We start from the raw sequence: 24,826 nt of genomic DNA, 5'->3' as shown, positions 1-24,826 counted from the left end.
GTAAAGCCTAAAGTGGCCGAATCCATGTAGCAAACCAGCTTGCACTAGCTAACAAGCCAGAAGTCACTGAACTAGAAATAACAGGCATTTAAATTAAATTCTTAGAGTAGAATCTTGCATAGATGAATGCAAATGCATGTACTTGGAGCTCTAGTACCTGGATGGTACTTCCATTATCACTCAAGAACAGAGGGGAGAAAACTGAGGCAGTCACTGTTGAGACAAGAAAACACTGAACGGTATTTTACTTCTCTAGGATGTTTATATTGGCAGCTTGCTCTAGGGGAATCAACAGAAATGGTTTCATTGAGATGAGCTACCTAAGAACATAGGGGAAGCCCTGCTGGATTAGGCCCTGCTTGATCAAGCTGCACAGTATAGGTCAAGGTCTCCTGAAGAGTGAAGTGAGAAAAACAGAGGTCAAGAGAAAGCAACTCTTTTGACCTCTGTTCTCACTTTACATGGCTTAAGATGTGCAAAGGCAATGAATAGCTGAGTGAGGAGAAAGGCCCACTGAGATTTATGGCTTTTAAATATATATATGACAATAACTTTTAAAGCATTACTCTGTTTTCAGCATAAAAGAGCAGCAGAGTAGGTTCTGCACAACTTACAGGAAAAAGCCAACTTTTGTTCTGTTTTACCACTGCATGCTTATTTGCTTCCACATCTGGAGAGACCCAAAGCTGTTGGACCCAAACCAGTCCAACAACATCTGGGGATCCAAAGCTGGGGGCCCGATGTACAGGATTGGAACAGAAATACTGTATACTCACTTTGGACATGTCCTTTTGTGACATAATTTCATCTTCACTTTTCCACTGTAAGAGGAGAATATGCACCTGACCTCCCTTATGCTAAAGCCCTTCCAACAAGAGGGATTCCATGCAGAAATGGAGTATATATGCTGTGATCTGCAGTGGGAAAAGCATTGGATTTGGGCCTGGCAGAATGTTAGAATCCAGCCCTAGGCAAGCACATCTCTCAGGCTCAGTTTCCCCACCTATATAATTGAATGATCAATGGCCGACCTTACAGGATTGGAGTGAGAGCAAATTTAAACTGTAGAATTCGCAACGTATAAGAACTACTGTAGAATGAGAAACAATAATAGTGTTATGCAAGCTGTTTAGATGATAAACTCTATCTATGGTTTGTATTTGTGTCCTAGAAAACTTGGCTTTTTCTCCATTGAGGCATAATGCCATCTTGAAAGAAGGAGAGGAGTAAAGAAGAACCATCTTTTCTGAAAATAAACTGTTTGTGTTGTGATTTCAGTCAGGGACAGTGAAGCTAACTGCAGTTATCCTAAACTTCTCTTTCCTTTAGCTTAAGTGATGTGTGCTTTCTGATTTTCTATTTCAAACTCTGAAATGGATTGTTGTTGTTTTAAAATCTTGCCTCCCTACCGAAGAGGTTAGTTTGTTCTCTTGTCCTCCATCCAGGCCAGCACTTCTGCAGCATTTAATTTCAGCTTTCCAATACACTTTATACAGCATTTCACACAAGCTGGGCTGCTACTACTCTCCAAGGGTGCTTCCTTGTCTGCTGGTGTCCAACCCAAGCTCTTTCTACTTTTCTTTGTTTTCCTGGAAAGTGAAATGTCAGAAAGCTGGTAGGGGATAAAGAAAGGGATGAGAGAGAGAGAGAGAGAGAGAGAGAGAGAGAAGCTAGTAGGCATTGTTGATGGTGAGGGGGAAAGGGCCAGGCCACTTTGGAAAGGGTAGGGTAGCCACTCCCCTTATATTGCTCCTTTGGAATGTCCCTCCTGTGGGCAACAGTAAAGGTAAAGTTGTGCCATCACGTTGGTTTCAACTCCTGGAGACCACAGAGCCCTGTGGTTTTCTTTGGTAGAATACAGGAGGGGTTTACCATTGCCATCTTCCACGCAGTATGAGATGATGCCTTTCAGCATCTTCCTATATCACTGCTGCCCAATATAGGTGTTTCCCATAGTCTGGGAAACATACCAGTGGGATTCAAACTGGCAACCTCATGCTTGCTAGAGGGAAGCAGAATTACATAGAACTGGCATGAGAATATGTGGTTAAGTCAATAAATATGAATTTTCAATGGAATGTTAGATTATTGGGACTGTATATGGGAGGTTCTCTTTAGAAATTTTCATTTCAAACATGTTATTGTGTTGGGTTTTTTTAACTGAAATCTTACATTAGACATTCTGGGAGGCAGCTTCTAAAGAGCAGGATATCCCCCCCCCCCCCCGCAAATAAATAAGCACCTTAAATTCAACTGAAAACCAACCAGATAGATAGATAGATAGACAGACAGACAGACAGACAGATAGATACATAGATAGATAGAGACATTGTATCTTATTAAAAATCTATTGTTGAGCTCAGTATTGGAGAATCTCATTAGCCATACCTGAAACATAGAAATTCTACGAGAAGATTCCCAACACTTCAAATTTGTGTCTCTGCATGAAAAATGAGTATATCAATTCATGATTAAATAACATGTGCAGACGAATATAAATGACACTATTAAAAGGTAATTTAGATTAGCCTCAGTTGAGCATTTTGCTTGATTGGACTTTTAGATCTAATTGTATATTTTAGATAAAATAGTTTAATCAAACCTATTAAAAGAAAGAGAAAAACTGAGGCTACATTTCAAGTATCCAAACTTGCAAATGAAATGCAAATGCAGGACTGTGAACTCTGTTAACACAAAAGGTGGCTTGCTTGTTACAGAGTATTATGTTCAGGTCATTCATAACGAGGTCATTCTCACAACCAAAAATTGTGTCCTACCCCAATTTGGGAGCTGTGTGTGCTCCCAATTTTCGGTTGTGTGGGTGCAAACAACTAGGTAAGAGGAGGGAGAAGTGATTGTGTGGAATCAAGGTAGGAGGATAAGCTGGGTAACTTCTTCTCTTCTTCAATCACTTCTCCCCTCTCCTACTTAGTTGTTTGCTTCCACACCCCCAAATTGGGAGCACATATAGCTCCCAAACTAGGGTAGGACACAGTTTTCACTTGTAAGAACAGTTTTCAGTTGTTTTATCCAAGGAGACTTCTCAATTATTTTAATCCAAATTTCCCCCTGGATTTTGGAGATCTGAGTAACCTGATCTTGTTTCTGAAGTGCACCTGATGCCTTGGGACAGGGTTGGTGTTTCTGTGATGGTATCTAGGAAGGCTAATGAGATGGCATATGAGCTCTCCTCCTCAGAGGCGTATCTAGGGGAAATAGCGCCTAGGGCAAGCACTGAAATTGCACCCCCGTCCAAACATCTGACACCCATCTTTCAGATAACTTTACCATAGTATCAGCTCAAAAATACAAGTCAAACACATTAATCTTTTAATATTTCAAAAACTATTTAGCAGTGGACTTAGCCAGACCAAAAAATTCTAGAAAACTACAAATTTCAGTATGCTGGGGATCATGAAATACCCAAATACTATATGGAGGTGTCCTTGGAAAACACAACAGAAGTGCCTGTCTAATTCTCTACTATGCATTGTAGCATCACTATTACATAAGTTTTAAAAATAAATGGAGAATTTGACTTTTCTCAGATACTCTGAAAATAATTAAAGGATATGCAGAGAAAACTGTGTCACTGTTTGGAATATATCCTAGTATTTCAGAAAGACAGTTAAAATGAGAGAAAGAGAGCAAAGAACTCCCAGTGGGTATTAATACTAAGGATTTCACCCTGATTCAAAGAAAAACTCACCATTAATAGCCATATTATTAAGACATCACATTTAACTCACTTATCACAAGAAGCAAAATAAGAGCAAATGAATAAAATCCTAGCTCATAAGCTTCAGCTCAGTATTCACAAGCCCTGGTTCTCTGTACATAGTGCCAATCTGAATATATGTACAGTGACTTATAGTATATTCAATTTAAAAAAAATTACCTGTAGCCCCTTCGGGGGGCTTCCTAAAGGCCATGGGTGGGGGGGTCCTGCAAAGGTTCCCCCCCCACTGGCCTCTAGGGCCTCACAGGGACCATTAGAGCATGTGCAGTGGCCATTTTTTAAAAGTTTTTTTTATAAAATTGGCCGCTGAACACAAAATGGCTGCTGCACATGCTCAAATGGTCTCTGCAAGGCCTGGCATGGCCTTAGGCCTCACAGAGGCCATTTGAGCATGCACAGTGGCCATTTTGTTTTTGGTGGCCATTTTTTAATTTTTATTTTATTTTAAAAAATGGCGCCCCACTTCAAGTGGCGCCCGGGGCACGTGCTCTGCCTGCCCCACCCTACATACGCCCCTGATCCTCCTCCAGCACCAACACTCTAGCCTGGGGATGTCAAACCTCTGGCTTGTAGGCTGGATCCAGCCTGCACAGCTTCTTCCTCTAGCCCTCCGACCTTCCTTCCTTCCTTCCTTCCCCCTGCCACGTGCCAAAGCGCCAAAGCACCAGCTGGCTTAGTTCCCTGCCACACACACATTGTGCAGCTCCTTCCTCCCCACCCATCAATTTTTCAAGACACTGATTATCTAGATCCCTTTAAAACTGGCTTTAGAGCAGGCTATGGGGTGGAGACAACTTTGGTCGGCCTGATGGATGGTCTCTATTAGGGAATGGAATGTGACTCTGTTGGTTATCTTAGAACTTTCTGCGACTTTCAATACTATCGATCATGGTATTCTTCTGGATAATCTGGGAGATTTGGGAATGGGTGGCACTGCTTTGCCGGGATTGCATTCCTATCTCCCTGGTAGATTCCAGATGGTGTTGCTCGGAGATAGATGCTCTCTGAAATGCTATCCCTCAGGGCTCCATCCTATCTCAGATGCTTTTCAACATCTACATGAAACCGCTGGGTGAGATCATCAGGAGATATTGGTGTTATCAATATGCTGATGACACATAAATCTATTTCTCCATGACATCATCATCATCAAGAAATGGCATAACCCCCTAAATGCCTACCTACAGGCAATAATGGACGGGACAAGGGATAATAAATTGAAGCCAAATCCAAGCAAGACAGAGGTACTCATGGTAAGGGGTCATACTTCAGGGGACGTGATAGGTCTTCATGTTCTGGATGGGGTTACACTCCCCCTGAAGGAACAGGTATGTAGTTTGGGAGTACTTCTGGACCCAGGCCTTACTCTGGTTTCTCAAGTTGAGGATATGGCCAGGAGCACTTTCTATCAACTTAGTTTGATACAACAACTGCATCTGTTTCTTGAAGATAGTGATCTTAGAACTGTGGTACACTCTCTGGTAACCTCTAGGCTTGACACAGTGGCCATGTGCTTTACATGGGCCTGCCTGTGTATGTGGTTCGGAAATTTCAATTGGTTCAAAATGCAGTAGCTAGATTGTCTCTGGGATGTCTTGGAGATACCATATTATGTCTAACAACAATTGCATTGGATGGCTACCAATAGGTTTTTGGGCAAAATACAAAGTGCTGATGATTACCTTTAAAGCCCTAAATGGCTTGGGACTGGGTTACCTAAGAGAGTGCCTCCTTGTGCATTATTATTTATTCGATTTCTATACCGCCTTTCCAAAAATGGCTCAGAGGGGTTTACACAGAGAAATAATAAATAAATAAGATGGATCCCTGTCCCCAAAGGGCTCACAATCTAAAAGAAACACAATAGGAAAGAGGAGCTTGCATGCTCCCCACCGCACACTGAGGTCATCAAGAGAGGTCCATCTCCATATGCCGCCGGCTCATCTGGCAGTGACTTCTCTGTAGTCACTCCTGGGCTATGGAATGCACTCCCTATAGATATTTGTGGTTTAACATCTTTGCCAGACTTCAAATGAGCACTTAAGACACATTTTTTCAACTAGGCTTTTAGTAATCTCTGAATGTTTTAAATTTTTTAATTTCTGTTTTTTAATAGTTTTTTTTAATTTTGTTTTTCTTGCATTTTGTGAACCACCTAGTGCCTTTGGAGTCAGGCAGTATATAAATTAATTAAATAAATAAAAATAATAAATAAAGCAGCAGTATCCAAGGTGCCACTGGCTTCCTTCTTTCCCTCAAACTGCTCTTTCCTTTCCCCCTTACTTCTGCTGCATGCTGAAGCTCTGGCTGGCTTCCATCTTCCCCTGATGCCGCCGGTATTTCTCTCCCCCCTTCCATCACCTTTCCATTTTTCTCTCTTTCTTTCTCCTCCCACCATTCTCTCTCATCAAGCCAGCCCCATCCCCATTCCCTCGCTCCCTCCACAAGAGCTAGTCTTGTGGTAGCAAGCATGACTTGTCCCCTTAGCTAAGCAGGGTCTGCCCTGGTTGCATATAAATGGGAGACCAGAAATGTGAACACTGTAAAATATTCCCCTCAGGGAATGGAGCTGCTCTGGGAAGAGCATCTAGACCTTCCCCTGTAATGGCTGCTGATCTGCCAATGCCAACCTTCTATTCCCCACCACTACTGTAATAGCCACTCCAGAACTTCCAGAAGCTCCTCCAATTACCCCACCTACACCAGAGCTCTGACACGTAGGTGTAAATAGCTGGGCAATACAGAGACGCTAGAACTATAAGGAAGGAGTCCAAGAGAGTAAATAAATAGATGTCAGCCCTCAGTCCCACCCCCAAAGGCTGGTCCTCTTTGGTGGTTGGCCTTGGCGGCCGCCTGCAGGTGGCCTCCCTGCCGGTGGCCTGCACCAGTGGCTGTGCCTCTGCTGTTCTAGCTGTGTGTGGTGGCACTGCTGCCCAATATCTCCCAGTAAGCTTGCCAGGCCAAATGGGGAGGCTCACTGGATGGCAGTGGGCAACACTGGATGTTGCTTGTTAGGACTGGGGCTTCAACAGGGCTGAGTGGACACTCCGATGGGAGTGGACCCTCAGGCCTTTGCCCAATCTAGCTGATGCCTGACATTAGAAGGGATTCCCTTACATTGGGAATCATCCACCATTCCATTTTTTAACCTCTGAATTTTGTAGAGAGGGCTGTGAACATGCAGTTCTTCAGTTTCTTCATGTCCTGCTCCTTCATCTATGTTACCGTGCATATATGAAAAAGAAGAAGAAAAGGACCAAGCTTGATGTCCTTTTCTGCAATGTTTTGTCAACCCGCATGTATACATGTGCACATTATAAAACATGGCAACAAAAGCAAGATTCATGGGATACAAAACACACACACAAAAAGAATCTCACTGCAGTCATACGCATAATCATCTCAACGTTGCTTTTTTCAATGCACACATAAGCCTCATTAAATGGAAAATGGGGCGGGGGCAAGGGAGGTAAATGAACTGAAGGAACGGAAAGCTTCAGCAAACAGCACATGTTCCAATTTGAAATATATTTTAAACATTCTCTCAGGGTTGGTTTGAACAATGGCTGGACCTGCACATCGTGCAATTAGGGACGTGACCGACTGTGCATGTTCTGCTCCCCCTCCTGGCACACCATTCCACTTTTCATAATCACATGTGAAGGGTTGGTTCTGGCAAGCTGCCCTCATGTGAATTTGAAAAGAGGAATGGTGTACTGGGAGAGATGGGGCTGCATCTGAGTGGTAGAGCATCTGCTCTGCACGCAGAAATAAGCCTGTGCAAAGTCAGATTGGGGAAATAACAACAACAACAACAACAACAACATTTATATCCCGCTCTTCCTCCAAGGAGCCCAGAGCGGTGTACTACATACTTGAGTTTCTCTTTCACAACAACCCTGTGAAGTAGGTTAGGCTGAGAGAGAAGTGACTGGCCCAGAGTCACCCAGCTAGTTTCATGGCTGAATGGAGGTTTGAACACGGGTCTCCCCGGTCCTAGTCCAGCACTCTAACCACTACACCACGCTGGAAATGGTCCAATTTTACCCAGGTCCGAGGGTGCCCGGGATACTCCAACCCTGGCCTAGGAAAGCCTAGTTTGGATCAGAGTTCTCCAACCCTGTTTGGGGGAAAAAATCAGAGCATTACAGAGCTCCAAATGGAGGCAGGAACCTGCTCTCTCCCTGATCATGGCAGAGGGATTAAAAAGCCACTTTCTGGCACCCTGCCTGCTTGCTCATGCATTTATTTTTTAATTTTAAAAACTATTTAGCCTTTAATTGTACTTACAATTAAAAAGCGAAAGCAGAAAATTCTTTAGTGTTACATCACTTCCCCTGGGATTCTGCGGAGGATTCTGTGGAGTTACATCACTTCCCCTGTGGTTCTTGGATGTGTAATAAATTTTCTTCATCATTCTCTGTGAGTACAATTTCTCAGTTGCTTGTAAACATTAATTTAGAATCAAAGGATGGTTGCATTCCAACCAGCCTTATCTTCTTGGGTACCAGCTCTGAGAGCTCACAGTCTAGCTGTTTTGTTTTGTTGGTGTTTTAAAAAAAAATTCCCATAGACTTCTATGGGGATTTTTACTGATTTTTACCAACCCCAGTTTTACTGAACTTAACCTTCTGAAGCGTTCAAAAGGACCCAAACTGACATCTCTGATTCTGGATCTGACCCAGTTTGATCCAAACCCAAATTTTCTCAGTCATGCACATCCCTATGCAGAAGGTCCCAGGTTCAATCCCTGGTACCTCCAGGAAGGGCTGGGAAAGACTCCTGCCTGTAACCTGGGAGATCCACTGCCAGTTAGTGCAGACTAAGTAAAATGGGTTAATAGTTTGACTCCGTAGATGGCAGCTTCCTATGACCTATGATGCTCCAACATTTCACACATGACATTAGGGATGGGGCCATAGAGTGGTAGAACATCTGCTTTGCATGCAGAAAGTTCTGGTTCAATCCCTGGCATCTCCAGGTAAGTCTGGAAAAGATTCCTGTCCGGAACCCTGGAGAACTGTGCGTTGGCAGTCAGAATAGACAATACTGAGCTATGTGTTGACTTGGTATATAAAGCAAGAGGGAGGGAGCAGGGAGCAGGACATACTGGATTACATTCCTAGTTGTGTGGCAGGTGTTTGATACAGCGTGTGATCCATTTGATATGTGGGGCTCGGATGTATCATCCAAATCAGTCCCTGCTTAAGCTGGGATTTAGGAGGAGTGAAATGGGGCAGACTGAACTCATGGAAGAGAGGAAGTCCTTTCAAGAACTGTATCTTGTTGCTGGCAGAGAGCTGCTCTTCCCACTTGGCACTCTGAACGTTGTGTTCTCTGGGCTCCTCTATAAAAGTTGCCTAAGGAAGATGTAGTCTAGAGAGGCACACTGCCCTCTTAGATGTTCAACAGTAAATGTTTGGATATTTCCTAATGAAGTGAAGCAGGAAAAACATTGATCCAGCACTTACCTTCTGTTCCACAAGCGTTTGTGTACCAGTCTCTTATAGCCTTAAATAAATAGCACTGTGCGAATCTTCTAATTTTGTGCTACTCCAGGCTTTCTTTGAATGCCTTTTGTTCCTTTACCTAATGTCAATAGATTTCCAAGCACAAAAATTAGGTAACAATCAAAACCTAGTTTTGGTAACTACATGTTTAGGGGGGAAACCCCGCAGGACAACAATTTAATAGTGTAAATACTAAATATTCAGTGAAATGTTTTTAAGCAATCTTACATATTTGTGGGGGAATAGAGCTCTAACCATGCTAGAATGTTTATATACTAGCCCACATATCCCTGGATTCAGGGGCGGAGTCACCAGTGAGCGAACCTGGGCTGCTGCTAATCAGGGGCTGTGCCTGGTGCCCCTGCCACACCCCCTGAGTCTGATGTCAGATGCAGGGGGCATAGCTTTGCTTGCAAACAGGGCCATGTGGCCCCATTTGCAGGCAAAATCCCTGGCCAGCAGGGGGAGCAGTCTCACGAAAATTAACCCAAAAAACGAGCAACTTTTAAAAATCGGATATACAATGTTATAGCACTATATCGCAGCGATTAAATTTGAAACAAGGCATTGGAAATATGAATGGCACCCTGCTGTCAGCATAGGGCCTGCAGTGTCACAACACAGGAAATGTGGAAGCACACTTCAGAGATACGCCGTGACTCCATTGCAGGGTCTAATCTGGAAAGCGCCCAGATTAACTCCTACAACAGTGTCACAACGTATCTGCTAAGTGTGTTTCTGTACTTCCTGTGTTGTGACACCGCAGTCTCTATGCTATCAGCAGGGTGCTGTTCATATTTTGGAGGTCTTTTTTTCGGAAATAATTGCACGATTTAGTGCTATGATGTTGTATGTCCATTGTAAAAAAAGTAGCTGTTTTTCCCCATTGTAGATTCTGGGGATCGTTTTCAATTCGATCCTGCCAAGCCGAAACATTTTACTACAGTTGTGGCAGGTAATCTGGAAAGTGCCCTGGAGAGTTGAGGTTGTACAGCCCTGCTCTAAGCAGTGGCGCTCTTACCCCTGGACTTCGGGGCTGAAGTCCAGGGCCTCCATACTCCCTGAGGGCCCCCAGATCCTCTTTAGTCTGTCCTGCATGGTGTGGTTGCAGCTGGACCTCACTACACCGGACCGCCAAGTGTGATTGTGACCTGTGCTGGGTGCTTTAGATACAGAGGTGGGAGGGAGTGGGGAAAGAAATATGTGGGATGGGAATATGTTAAGTTATGTGTTGAAATGTCCCTGCTAATTCATATTTGCATTAATATACCTGTTTTATATTCTTACATTCTTGTGAGTTCAGTTGCTGTGTGGCCCTCAAGAACCCACGTGTTAAAAATACTGTGTGTGTCGCGGTGTCTGTGTGTAGGGGGATGATGCTTAACTTGCAGTGGTGGTGGTGGGGCTCCAAAGGCCTTTAGGCTCCAGGCTCCAAAATTACCTAGATGCACCTCTGGCTCTAAGCTCTATATATCTTGTAATGTGTACAGCAAATAATAATGCCTTTCCTTATTTATTTACATGGTAGGGAACAATGGTGATTCCCTGCAGCAGATCCATATGATGGAAACAGAATATTATGCACCTCACATGACATGCTGTACACCATCATACATACTCTATGTACACAATGGGATAATTTGTAATTTGACTTGGACTGGGAATAAGCTTAGAGAGCAAGAGGTCCTGGGATTGAATCCCAAACAAGCCATGTTTTTGCAGGGACGGAGGGAGAGAAGGAAGGGGCCTGTATCTTGAAGAATATGTTTAAGGGGATGACTTAGTGGAAGAGCATATGTTTTGCATGCATAAGGACCTGTTTCAACCACTGGCATCTCTAATGAACCTTTCCATGACCCACATCCACTCCAGAAGAGACCACACACCTTGGAGGAAGAGGAGGAGGAGGAGGAAGAGGAGGAGGAGCTTACCCCAGCCAGGAGGAAGTTCCAGGAATGCCTTCTCCAGCATCATTCTGTCCTTTACAGGAGTGTAGGTTAAACAATGTTTTGAATGCATGCACCTTCTCAGATCTGTAGATCGCTGTTCCAGAGAGATCTTTGCCACCAAATGAGCAGGACTGGGATGCCTGCAGCTAGATTTGCAGACACAAGACCCACAACTTAGGAAAGGCTAGACATAAGATTGTAGCAAGATATATGACCCCAGCTTTATCTAAAACACCTAAAATAAAAGTATGTGGAGGAAAGATTACTGACACTCATATCAAGCAACTGCTATGAATGAAATAAAGCACACTGCTGCATTAGGCTATATAACAGACAGAAGGCAATAGAGAGAAGGAGATTTCCAAAATATATTGCTGTGTCCTTGAGGAAAGAAAAACCCTGGATTTAGTAATAAAGATTGTTTTGACAGCACTCATCTCCCTAGGGATGTGGGTTAAGAAAAGATAGCTGAAGGATAGGGATGGGTGAGAACTAGGAATAATTCCCTTTAATAGGAAACTCGGGGGATAAAATGTCTATCAGTATGGAAACAAAATAGGGCTATCCCACATTAAGGTAATTTTTTTCCTTATAACTGGGGAGCCCTGTGGGAGGGGATTAGACCTGGATGGGTGTTTGCCCTTGGTAAGCTGAAGAATATATTTGTAAGTTTTTAAAAAAACACACAAACCCAGCCCTGTGAGCCAGGGGCATAGCTAAGGAGAGGGGGCCTAGGGTTGCCAACACTGCATTGGCTCAATTCGGGACAGGGACTCTGAGGGAGGTGGGGACATGGCCACCTAGGGGCGGTGCTTATGTTTTTTAAAAAAACTTTTAAAGCTGCCATTGAGTAGTGGCGGAGCGGGATGGTGGCAAGAATTCTCTTGCCTCTGAATTTAACCACATGAATGGCTGCTGCTGAGCAGGAGCTGGGGCAGGGGCCGGATCAGGCTCGCTGGGAGGGAAGGGTGCGTTGAACTGAAAGCAAAGCAAAGCACTCACCAGTGAGTGAGTGAGTGAGTAGTGAGTGACCAAGCTGGGGGAAGGACGGACTCTGTCGGAGAGAAGGTGGCAAAAGACTGCCTTCCTTGCCCCGCCTTTCTCCAGTGAGGCAGGAGACATGCAGTTGTTGCCAGGGGAGGAGCTATAATTGGGTGGACAGGTTACAAGAACCCGAGTTGCACCCACCGTGGCTACCCGCCCGCTGCCAGGCCCATTCTCCACCCATCAGGGCTGCTGGGAATGAGGGCACACATTTGTCCTGATGGAGACCCAGCTCCCTTGAGAAGTCCATTTAAAGTTGAAGGAAAGAGAAGAAGAGGATGACCAGCAGCAAGGACTTGATTATGACAGCAATGAATGCACCACTGAGAGACCTTAAAGGCCAAGCTGAAGACGGATCATCCTGGAGAGAATCTATCTATGTGGTCACTAAGAGTTGTCACCGACTTGAAGGCACTCACTCACTCACTCACTCACTCAATCAATCAATCAATCAATGTGTGGGTAATTGAAATCACCCATTATTACAGCTCTGTCTCTCTTTGACATCTCCCTGATTTCCTTCTGCAACTCCCAGTCACTGTCAGCATTTTGATCCGGAGACCTGCCTCACTAAGTATCCTGAGGTATTAGGGTTGAGGGGACAAGTGCTATGTGGCTAACATTCCTGTACTATACCAGGGTTGTTTCAGTAGGAAGGAACCATTACAAGGCTTGCTGAACAGAACTGCTCCTCTGAGTTGCTGGGGATACACTGCAACATTTTGTTGCAGGTCCCATTTATTCCCTCTTCATGAAGGTGAGCCCTGTTCAAACCACTACCTTATTTTTGGATTGCCCAGTTTCACCTTTGAACTGATAGGCTCTTTATCAGTGCCTTTTTCAGATGTTATAAATAAGAAGGCTGTGCAGCCTCTGAAAATGTGCCAGAAGTCTCACCTGGCATGTCATACCTACAGCCTTAGTCTTCCAAACCAATAGGCTGAAGTGGCAAAGGCTGTAAGCATGATGGTGGGCACTTCCACGATCAGCAGGCTTGGATGTTTGAGCTGGCCAATCACACTTACAGGACCTGCCATCACACTTACAGCCTCCACCACTTCAGATGAAGACTGTGTCACTTGCCCATCGGAGAGAGTGAGTGATGGACATGATGGGTGGGACTTCCAGCACATTTTTGGAGACCACATGCAAGTACAGCCTCTTTATTTATAATGTCTGAATAGGGCATGGGTAGAGTGCCTATTGGTTTGGAGGTGAAATAAGGCCACCCAAAAATAAGGTAGAGGTTCCCCCAGGTAAGCAGAAGTATATGCATTTGTAAATGAAAGGAAACACTTTTAAAAACATAATTCCAAATGTCCCTTTGAGTTTTCAAGATCTTATGGAATATTGAAGGAATAGAGTTGAGAAATTATTAGAGCAACTCATCTCACTGTCGGAGAGGGGGAACTCCTGATGTTGCCACCACCTTTTGTTGTGGGGGGAGGGGGATGCTGTTGCTGCCCAATCACAACTACACTGAAACCTTGTATTTCTACATTGTTTCCTATGGTCAGGTCTGATGTTTGCCTTGAAGGAAGGGGGAAAGGTGGGGGGGGGGTTGCTAAAGGAAGCATAAGGGAAGGCTGTATGAGTCAATCAAATCAGTCTGTGACTGAAACATGCAGAATGTTGAAAGTGTCCTTTGAGGAAGAGAAAGGAGAAAAACAGTATGAAGCAGAAGGAGAAAAAGGGAACTCACTTGTGCAAGCATCTAAGAGTTTATAGTAATTACCCTGGAGATGGAGATTAGAGTGGGAGAAATGTATGCCATGAGATTAAAACACTTCCCTTCCTATACTAAGAAAAAGGAAAAGAGACAGACAGACAGACACACAAGCCCTCTTTGTCTACACACACACACACACACACACACACACACACAACTGAGAATCTGGGATCAGTGTTCTAATTTTTTTTCATCTGTGTGTGGAATGAGTTTTTTTCTGGGTGGCAGTATCAAGGCAATGTGTGCACATGTGCATTCAGAAGGTGGCTTTCTTGATTCAACCTGAGCGGGATCTAAAATTAACTGAGTGGACATCAAAAAACTTGTGAGCGCACGCATATGTGCATGCCTTCGAAGGAACACTGCCTGGGACCGCTGTCCTGTATGGCAACCAGCCATGTAATTCTTAGGCCCTAGACAACATTCTTGGTCAGGCTGTTCATTCAGTCCTTTTAGGACATGAAGGATATAAAGGCATATAAAGGCCTGGCCTTTAGATTTGCCTCAGATTGAAGGTCTCCTTGAAATTGATTTCCAGTCCTGATTAGCTAGACTCCTGGATTTGGCTTGTCTTCCATTCCTGGTTTTTGTTGGCTGTAGCTTCAACTTTGACTCCAGAGTTTGTTTCCTGATCCTGGACTCTTTTTTGTCTGCTGGGCTTGCTTTGACCCTTGACTTCAGTTCCTACTGGCAGCTTGCTTCCTGGCTCCAGTTCATGGTCTGTTCCCTTGCTACTGGATCTCTGCTGGCCCCTCCTAGAGCTAACTTCAGGCTCTGACACATCCTCCCAGTAGCTGCCCAGTGCTAACAAAATAGCAATAAAGTGTTCAGGTTCAGTGCCCAAAAGAGACTGTGTAGAACTATAGAGCACTGGAGGAGAGAGTGGGGAAGAAACCTTTTGCCCTCCTGAAGCTCTCCTTCCCCTCCCCTCAATGACCAAGACCTGAGCCACATTACAAGGTTCCTGTACTAGGCTGGCTAGAGCCCTGAATAGAGGAGTACGCCATCTAGGGCCTGGGAATATACTGCAGTGTTTTGTTACAGGTCCAGTTTGTATAAAACAGAAAGTGCTAAAGTAGGAAGAGTAATTTTCACGTTCAAGGGTATTTTAAGGGTATTTAAGTGCAAGGGCTGTTAGTGTTGTCAAACTCCAAAAGGTGCAGTGCAAATTATATCATTACAAGGAACTGTTCTCAATCAAATTCACATTACGAAAGAATGCTATAGCAATAATAATCATGGTTAATCATTTTGTAGCACTTAGAGAACATAAATGGCTTTACAATGCTTCTCATTCATCTTCAGCCCTGAGAAGTGGCTATTAATTTCCCCTGTGTTACAGATGCAGAACTGAAGCTCAGTTATAACGAAGTGAAACAGATATAAGGTAGCAAATGAAGAAAAACAAGTTGTTCTAGTAAGACCTAATCTGCCTACTTGCCTTTCCTTTCACTACCCCTGCAACTGGATTAAATATGGCCCATATCAGTTAGGCTGTTTAAAAGTTAGCCCACTTGTGCCTCAAACGTCCATGTGTCCGCCATCTTGAATTGGGGTGGATGACATCATCATAGACTAAGCTGGTGAGGTGTCCCTATGTGTCTCTACAACTGTACCAAACTTGGTCCAAACAGGTTCCCACTTGCACCTTAAATGTTCATATATCTGCCATCTTGAATCAGGGTGGATGACATCATTATGAACTACATCCTTGAGCTATCCCTATGCATCCCTACACCTGGAGCAGATTTGGTTCAAATTGGTTATATGGTTCACGAGTTAGCCCAATTGTGCCTCAAATGTTCATGTATCCACCATCTTGAACTGGGATGGATGACATCATGACAAACCATGCCATTGAGCTGTCCCTGTGTGTCACTCACTACAACTGTACCAAATGTGGTTCAAATTGGTTAAGCGATCCATAAGTTAGGGCCTCTGTGCCTCAAACATTCACATGTCCACCGTCTTGGATTGAAGTGGATGACATCATTACAAACTATCCCAGCAAGGTGTCACTCACTAAAATTGTACCAAATTTGGTTCAAATTGGTTAGATGGTCCACAAGTTAGCCCATATGCACCTCATTTACACTGAGGGAAATAAGTATTTGATCCCCTGCTGATTTTGTCTGTTTGCCCTCTGACACAGAAATGACCAGGCTATAATTGGAATGGTAGGTTTATTGTAGCTGTGAGAGAAAGAATAACAACAAACAAACCCTCAAAAGCCCAGTGCCCAAAAGTCAGCGATGGATTTGCATTGTAGTGAGGGAAATAAGTATTCGATCCCCTATCAACCAGCAAGATTTCAGGCTCCCAGGTGTCTTTTCACTATATGCAGGTAATGAGCTGAGATGAGGAACACCCTCTGTAAGGGAGTGCTCCTAATCCCAGCTTGTTACAGTACCTGTATAAAAGACACCTGTCCATAGAAGCAAGCAATCACTCAGCTTCCAAACTCACCACCATGCCCAAGACCAAAGAGCTGTTGAAGGATGTCAGGGACAAGGTTGTAGACCTGCACAAGGCTGGACTGGGCTACAAGACTATCGCCAAGCAGCTTGGTGAGAAGGTGACTACAGTTGGCACGATAACTCGCAAATGGAAGAAACACAAAACAACTGTCAATCTCCCTCGGTCTGGGGCTCCATGCAAGATCTCACCTCGTGGAGTTGCAATGATCATGAGAACGGTGACAAAGCAGCCCAGAACTACACGGGGGGAACTTGTCAATGATCTCAGGGCAGCTGGAACCATAGTCACCAACAAAACAATTGGTAACACACTACGCCGTGAAGGACTGAAATCTTGCAGTGCCCGCAAGGTCCCCCTGCTCAAGGCAGCACATGTACAGGCCCGTCTGCAGTTTGCCAATGCACATCTGAATGATCCAGAGGAGAACTGGGCGAAAGTGTTGTGGTCAGATGAGACCAAAATCGAGCTCTTTGGCATCAACTCAACTTGCCGTGTGTGGAGGAGGAGGAATGCTGCCTATGAGCCCAAGAACACCATCCCCACTGTCAAACATGGAGGTGGACACATTATGCTTTGGGGGTGTTTTTCTGCTAAGGGGACAGGACACCTTCACCGCATCGAAGGGACGATGGACGGGACCATGTACCGTCAGATCTTGGGTGAGCACCTCCTTCCCTCAGCCAGGGCATTGAGAATGGGTCGTGGATGGGTATTCCAGCATGATAATGACCCAAAACACACAGCCAAGGCAACAAAGGAGTGGCTCAAGAAGAAGCACATGAAGGTCCTGGAGTGGCCCAGCACAGTCTCCAGACCTTAATCCCATGGAAAATCTGTGGAGGGAGCTGAAGGTTCGGGTTGCCAAACATCAGCCTCGAAACCTTTCTGACTTAGAGAGGATCTGCAAAGAGGAGTGGGACAACATCCCTCCTGGGTTGTGTGCAAACCTGGTGGCCAACTACAAGAAACGTCTGTGATTGCCAACAAGGGTTTTGCCACCAGGTACTAAGACATCTTTTGTGAAGGGATCAAATACTTATTTCCCTCACTACAGTGCAAAGCCATCGCTGACTTTTGGGCACTGGGCTTTTGAGGGTTTGTTTGTTGTTATTCTGTCTCTCACAGCTACAATAAACCTACCATTCCAATTATAGCCTGGTCATTTCTGTTTCAGAGGGCAAACGGACAAAATCAGCAGGGGATCAAATACTTATTTCCCTCACTGTATGTGTCTGCCATCTTGAAATGGAGTGGATGACATCATCACTATCTATGCTGCTCAGGTGTCCCTGTGTGTCCCTACAATTGTACCCAATTTGGTTCATATTGGACCAGGCATTGTGAAGTTGATGGCGGGGGGGTGGGGCACACGCACAAACAAATGTACACACACACACGGAATGCTAGGTGACCTCATAAACCTATTGGAAAGTAGGCTAAAAACATTCTACAAATATTAATTATAGGGTAGGGCATTTCTCTCTGCTTCTTGTTCCATTGAGGTCTTACAGAACCCTGCACAACTTAGTAAGCAGGCTATCAAAGGCATAGACAGAGAAAAACAAGTGCAGGTATTGCATTATATTGGAGCACACGCTGCAAGTGGCACAGATGCAGGGCTGCCCCAAATCTCTCCTCCTATTATTGCTGCCAGATTTGGGGGAGGCGGAAGCTGGGGAGAGATCCTGCACTTTTGATGTGGGGCCTATGAAATTCTTTAAGTGTGAAGAGAGCCAGCGTGGTGTAGTGGTTAGAGTGCTGGACTAGGACCAGAGAGATCTGAGTTCAAATCCCCATTCAGCCATGAGACTTGCTGGGTGACTCTGGGCCAGTCACTTCTTTGTCAGCCTAACCTACTTCACAAGGTTGTTGTGAGGAGAAACTTAAGTATGTAGTACACTGCTTTGGGCTCCTTGGAGGAAGAGTGGGATATAACATGTTAAAAAAAAAAGGATGGAGCAAGGAGGCTTACTTAAAAATGAATAAGCCTCCTTATTCAACAGTTCCCAGAGCATTCCAGGAAGCAACATGGGAAGAGACCATTGGTCCATCTAGCTCAGTATTGTCAGTACAGACTGGTAAGCAGGTTGCAGGCAAGAGTCTCTGAGCCCTATCTGGAGATGCCCGGGAGGGAATTTGGAACCTTCTGCATGCAAGCATGCAGGTGCTCTTCCCAGAGTGGCCCCATCCCCTAAGGGGAATATCTGACAATGCTCATGCATTTAGTCTCCCATTCAAATGCCAACTAGGGCACACCCTATTTAGCAAAATGGACAATTCATGCTTGCTACCACAAGACCATGTAGCCACTTAATGGCACAGCAGGGAAATGACTTGAATAGCAAGCCAGAGGTTGCCGGTTCAAATCCCCACTGGTATGTTTCCCAGACTATGGGAAACATCTATATCGGGGAGCAGCAATATAGGAAGATGCTGCAAGGCATCATCTCATATTGCATGGGAGATGGCAATGGTAAGCCCCTCCTGTATTCTACCAAAAACAACCACAGGGCTCTGTGGTAGCCAGGAGTCAACATCGACTTGACGGCTCACTTTACCTTTACCACAAGACCAGCTCTCTTCCATGGAGCCAGCACATGGGAGGTAAGCCAGAAGCAACAAAAGGAGGCACTTGTTGCATGGGCATACTGTTGATAAGACAAAGGGAGATGAATGTCTCCCCTGCTAACTTGGCAAAGAGGCACCTTTTAATGTGGTGATTCTCTTTATCTAGCGGGGGGAGAGTAACTGGCCCTATCCACCCCCAGCACAGTACTTCCAGTGACTGTTGCTGGTGTCCACCTTCTGTTTCTTTTTAGATTGTGAGCCCTTCGGGGACAGGGTTCCATCTTATTTGTTTGTTATATCTTTGTGTAAACCGCCCTGAGCCATTTTTGGAAGGGCGGTATAGAAATCGAATGAATGAATGAATGAATGAATGAATGTCTCCTGGCCCTCAGCCAGTCCTTGCCCTCCCTGTAGTCCTGTAGCCAGGAGTGTGAACAGCAGTCCCCTCACTCCTGATTTTCCTTTTGTCAGTGTGGAGCGGAGGAGAGGGAAAATGGCTGTGGCTGCAGCAGAGAGGCTTCTTGAGCTCCTCCTCTGCTCAGCAACTGAGTGCAGTTAGGATGGAGCTTGAACTGGGAGCTAGCAAGCTGTTCAAGTGGAAAGTCAAACAACTCTTAACTGTGTGTTTTTTGTGTGTGATCTCCCCCCCGCTTCCCACATTTACGGAGTGTGTGTGTGTGTGTGTGTGTGTGTGTGTGTGTGTGTGTGTGAGAGAGAGAGAGAGAGAGAGAGAGAGAGAGAGAGAGAGAGAGAGAGAGAGAGAGAGATTGTTTGTGCCTGAGCTATTGTTAACTTTTAACAAATGATTTTAAATGTTTGGGTTCTTCCCTCTAAGTCCTGATGACCAATGTGAAGTGATCGTCTTCCAACTTGCAATGAGTCATTTTCATCTCTGTGGAAAGGAAAGAGGGGGTGGTGACAGGGGGTTTATTGATTGTTTCTTTGATGGTGCCGTAGTTGTTGAAAATATATTCAATTGTTTTTCAACCAAACCAGTTCTCATAAAAATGTTCCTTGCTCCCAGAATGGCTCACAATACTTGAGGGTTGGGGAAGAGTGGAGCTAGCCCAGCATCCTTCCTGACTGCTAATTTTAAATTTATTTGCTTGGATATCCCTACACCTGCCTTGTATTGTTGTTGTTGTTGTTTTAAAAATCCCACTATGCTACAGCCCTGACAAAAATTGTTAAGCTTGGAACAGAAGCTTCCTTTGGAACTCACAGAAAGGGAGGAGAGCTGGTCTTGTGGTAGGAAGCATGAATTGCCCTCTTGTATAAAAACTGATACTGTTGTATTATTTGGTTCTGCTGTTGTTTACACCTTGCAACTGTAGTCTCCTGTCCTCTGTTAATCTGCTGCACTATATTACACGTGCACTTAATATTCTTCTGCAGCAGAGATATGGGGCCAGGAGAAGGAGAGGAAGGCTGCAAGGGCCTCATTTTAACAGGGGCATATCTAGGGGTAGGTCAGGCAGGGCACGTGCCCCGGGCGCCACTTGAAGGGGCGCACCATTTTGTAAAATTAATTTTTTTTAAAAAAATGGCTGCCAAAAACAAAATGGCCACCGTGCATGCTCAAATGGCCTCTGTGAGGCTCTAGGTCATGCCAGGCTTTGCAGAGGCCATTTGAGCATGCGCGGTGGCCATTTTGTTTTCAGTGGCCTTAAAAAAAAATTATTTTTAAAAACGGCCACTGCACATGCTCAAATGGTCCCTGCGAGGCCCTAGAGGCCAGCGGGGTGAGGGGGAATCTTTGCAAAAAAAAAACCCCAGACTTTAGGAAGCCCCCCAAAGGGGCTACAGGTAATAATAATAATACTGTAATATAAGACACTGTACACATATTCAGATTGGCACTATGTACAGAGAATCAGGGCTTGTGAATACTGAGCTGATGCTTAAGAGCTAGGATTGTATTCATTTGCTCTTACTTTGCTTCTTGTGATAAGTGAGTTAAATGTGATGTCTTGCTAATATGGCTATTAATGGTGAGTTTGTCTTTGAATCAGTGTGAAACCCTTAATATTAAGGCCCACTGGGAGTTTCTTGCTCTCTTTCTCTCATTTTAACTGTCTTTCTGAAATACTAGAATATATTCCAAGCAGTGACACAGTTTACTCTGCATATCCTTTAATTATTTCCAGAGTATCTGGGAAAAGTCAAATTCTCCATCGATTTTTAAAACTTATGTAATGGTGATGCTACAATGCATAGTAGAGAATTAGACAGGCACTTCTGTTTAGTTTTCCAAGTACATCTCCACATAGCATTTGGGTATTTCATGAGCCCCCACATACTGAAATTTGTAGTTTTCCAGCATTTTTTGGTCTGGCTAAGTCCACTGCTAAATAGTTTTTGAAATATTAAAAGATTAATGAGCTTAACTTGTATTTTTGAGCTGATATTATGGTAAAGTTATCTGAAAGATGGGTGTCAGATGCTTGGACAGGGGGCGCAATTTCAGTGTTTGCCCTAGGCGCTATTTTCCCTAGATACGCCTCTGCATTTTAAAATCTCATCTCCACGTCCATCCCAACCTACCTTGGTACGCCCCTGACTGGCTGCAAGGAAAAGGGGCACTTCTGACCATTGTGGCCACTGCCTGCAGCAGACATGGTGGCTTTTTGCAAGGTTTAAGCAACATGAAGAATCACCATCCCCAGTTTAAAGAAAGTATCTTGCTCCCTATTCAAATTTTTAAAAGGTTTAGTGGGTCCCTCCACTGAAGCGGCAGGGGTTTCTGGCAGGTCACTCAAAGTCCAGTGAATTGCTGGCATCAAACACTTTGAGCTCAGCCCTATGAGAGAACAACATCCATCCATTTCCTAAAACTGTTGTCATTCCTGGGTGGGAAACCTCATTTCTAGGGCTAATAATAGCAGCTTCAAGGCAATAACTTCCACTGAGATCATTTCACAGGACAAGGGGTTAAAAATCCCTCCGCAATGCAGCATTCCTGATCTGGGTTGGGGGCAGTGTTCCCTCTAAGGCATGGCCATGTGCATGCACTCCCACGCTTTTTGATGTTTGCTCAGTTAATTTTGGATCCCGCTCAGGTTGAATCAGGAAGGCCCCACTCTGAATGCACGTGTACACACACTGCCTTGACACTGCTGCCCAGAACAAAACGCATTCCACACACAGATGAATTCCTTTTAGAGAAAACACTGGTTGGTGTACCTGTGTCTTTTGTTTAAAAACCAAACAAAACTATTCAGATGGAGATGCAAAAATGTTTAATGTCACCTGGAGTTTGACCCTGAGGAAGCTCTCTTTTGGGAATAGACTTTGAATCACAAAGGTAATGGCCTCGTTTTCCTGAGGGATGCAGTCTATTGAACACATTGATTTTTATTGTGCTCTGGTAAGCAGATCAGAGAAAAGGACTGGTGTTTACCTTAAGAAATAAAGCTTTTGCTGGACTGCAAGAAGTGACAATCCATTATGCAGAACAGTCTATTTCCATCTATATACTTTTGCTTTAAGTACTTTTCAGAACACTAAGTTTTCTTCTAAACACCACACATTTTTTAAAAACCCCACAACTTTTTAATGTTATGCTTTCACAAAGATTGCAACATCTAATGTATTTTGTTTTATCTGTTTAAAAATAGGTTTTGTTGGGATGCTTCAGAAAAGGATGTATTTCCCTCCTTTATTTTTATAAATATAAAAGGAAACATTTTGTCAGGACTCTTGGCATCTTATTACTATGGCCACAGTCTGGATCAAGAGATTTACCATAAAAGGAAATTTAAAAGCAATTTGAAGGAGGACAATACACACCAAAATAAAAACCATTGGGAGCTTCCCATTGAATCACTTTTAAAAGTTGGGAATTGAAGAAGCATTTTGAGAGTTCTATGAGGGTGGATGCTGAAAGGTTTTAAATCCTTTAAGTTTTGCATGTCCTGAGCATAGACAAAGCAATAATATAACTCATATCCTATATCAGTTTCATATTGTTAGCAGAGGCGTAACTATAGGGGGGCAGGGGGGGCACGTGCCCCGGGCGCCATCTTTTCTGGTCATGTGGGGGGCGCCGCCATGACAAAAAAATATTTTTATTTTATTTTTTTGTTAATACAAATGTTTCCTGCTCAGTGCAGCAGCACTGCAGCAGTCAAGGGAGCGCATCGGCGCCCCCTCCCCCACGAGCAGTCCCTTCCGCACTGCCCACGCCCCCCCCCCCCATTGCTTTGCTGGCACCTGGCGGCCAGTCAGTGGCCTGGCTTGGCGGCGGCGGCGGGCGCTTGTGAGGAAAAACCTAAGTATAATGTAGTATTTTGGGGGGGTGGGGGGCGCGGGGGGGCGCCATTTCAGTGCTTGCCCCGGGTGCCATTTTCCCTAGTTACGCCTCTGATTGTTAGATTACACAGCCCTTGCAGAGTTAATACAACCAGAAACTAACATTAACAAGGAACTCCCCGCCCCCCGCCTTGGTTGGAATAAATTTCCACATGCCATCAGGTATAATCATGCAATATCCAGCAGTCCTGATTAAATTATTGAACTCAAAAGGTTAAGAGTGGTAAGCTGGGTTCTCTGAGAATCCTGCCCCATTCATATGAAAAGAGTGCACTTGTCTGGTCACAGGCAAACGTCAGTGTTAGGATACTGCATGGAAGCAACAAACTGATGTCAATTTGTTGCTGGTACCATGGAGACAATAGTAAATTTATGAAGTTGTGTAGTAGAGGGCTGAGAGGACAGAAAATGAAGGCAGTCAAGCATCTACAGTATATACTGTGGTTTGCCATTCTACATTAGGATGCTTAAACCATGGTTTAAATTCAAAAACACACAAATCAAATCAAATCAAATCTTTATTGTTACGGTCATTCGACCAGCAAAACACAAAGTACAAACCATAATTTGGTGCGGTGTCTGAACAGAGCTACTGTGCTTAATTTTTTAATGCGCAATAGGCAGCTGTTTGAGCACACCCCAACATATCATTGACACTAGTCCATAAAAGGTACCGTTTTTGACCTTTTGGGACTTTCAGTTCTAGAATTACTCATGAGATATAAAAACATTTCTGTATTTAGTACTAGATATGCACACACTGGAGTACAACAGATATTAACAAGTGTTGGCCTAACAGAGAAATATCTACTCACATTCAAATATTTGCAGCTGTTTAACTTTGCAGCTGAGTATGTATACTGTGCTTCTATTTTGGAAAGGGCCAGTCTAAATGGAGTTTCAATTTGATTGTCTCTCAATGTATTTCCAATGGGGGGGGGAGAGTCACTTTACATATTTGAAATTTGTTACACCCCACCCCTGCTAGTAATTAACAGCCACCAAAAAACAACAACAACAAACTCAAGTCCAAAGCCCAGTGTCCAGTCATGAAGTTAAAGCTATCCTACAGGCCATCTGAAAGCAGCATTAATGCAGTAAAATGGTTGTCTGTCTTCATATAGAGAGAAAAAAGAGAAATAGTCTCAAGGAAAATGACAAACAGTATTAAAGGTCTGGGGAATTTGATAGGGATGTGCACGAAGTGTGATCCGAGTAGCGGTTCACAGCTCATCCCCTGCATCCTTAATAGGGAGGAGAGAAGGTCCATACAAGCTCCTCTACCACTCACCACCACAGGAAGTTTGGTGGTGCTCCCACCAGCTATCATCGTGCACTGGAGGGGTGTCTCCCAGCTGTCCTTGCATGTCACCGGCACGCACATGGCCTCCATGCATGAGCAGCGGTTATTTGCGTGGCCAGCAACCATAATAGCTGGGGGGGGGAGAGAGTACCACCGATCTTCCTGTGGTGGTCCTGCTCTCGTCCCTGTTAAAGC

Source organism: Hemicordylus capensis, chromosome 2 (genome assembly GCF_027244095.1).
Source record: "Hemicordylus capensis ecotype Gifberg chromosome 2, rHemCap1.1.pri, whole genome shotgun sequence".
Classification (NCBI taxonomy): Eukaryota; Metazoa; Chordata; class Lepidosauria; order Squamata; family Cordylidae; genus Hemicordylus; species Hemicordylus capensis.
This window is presented reverse-complemented; position numbering follows the sequence as displayed.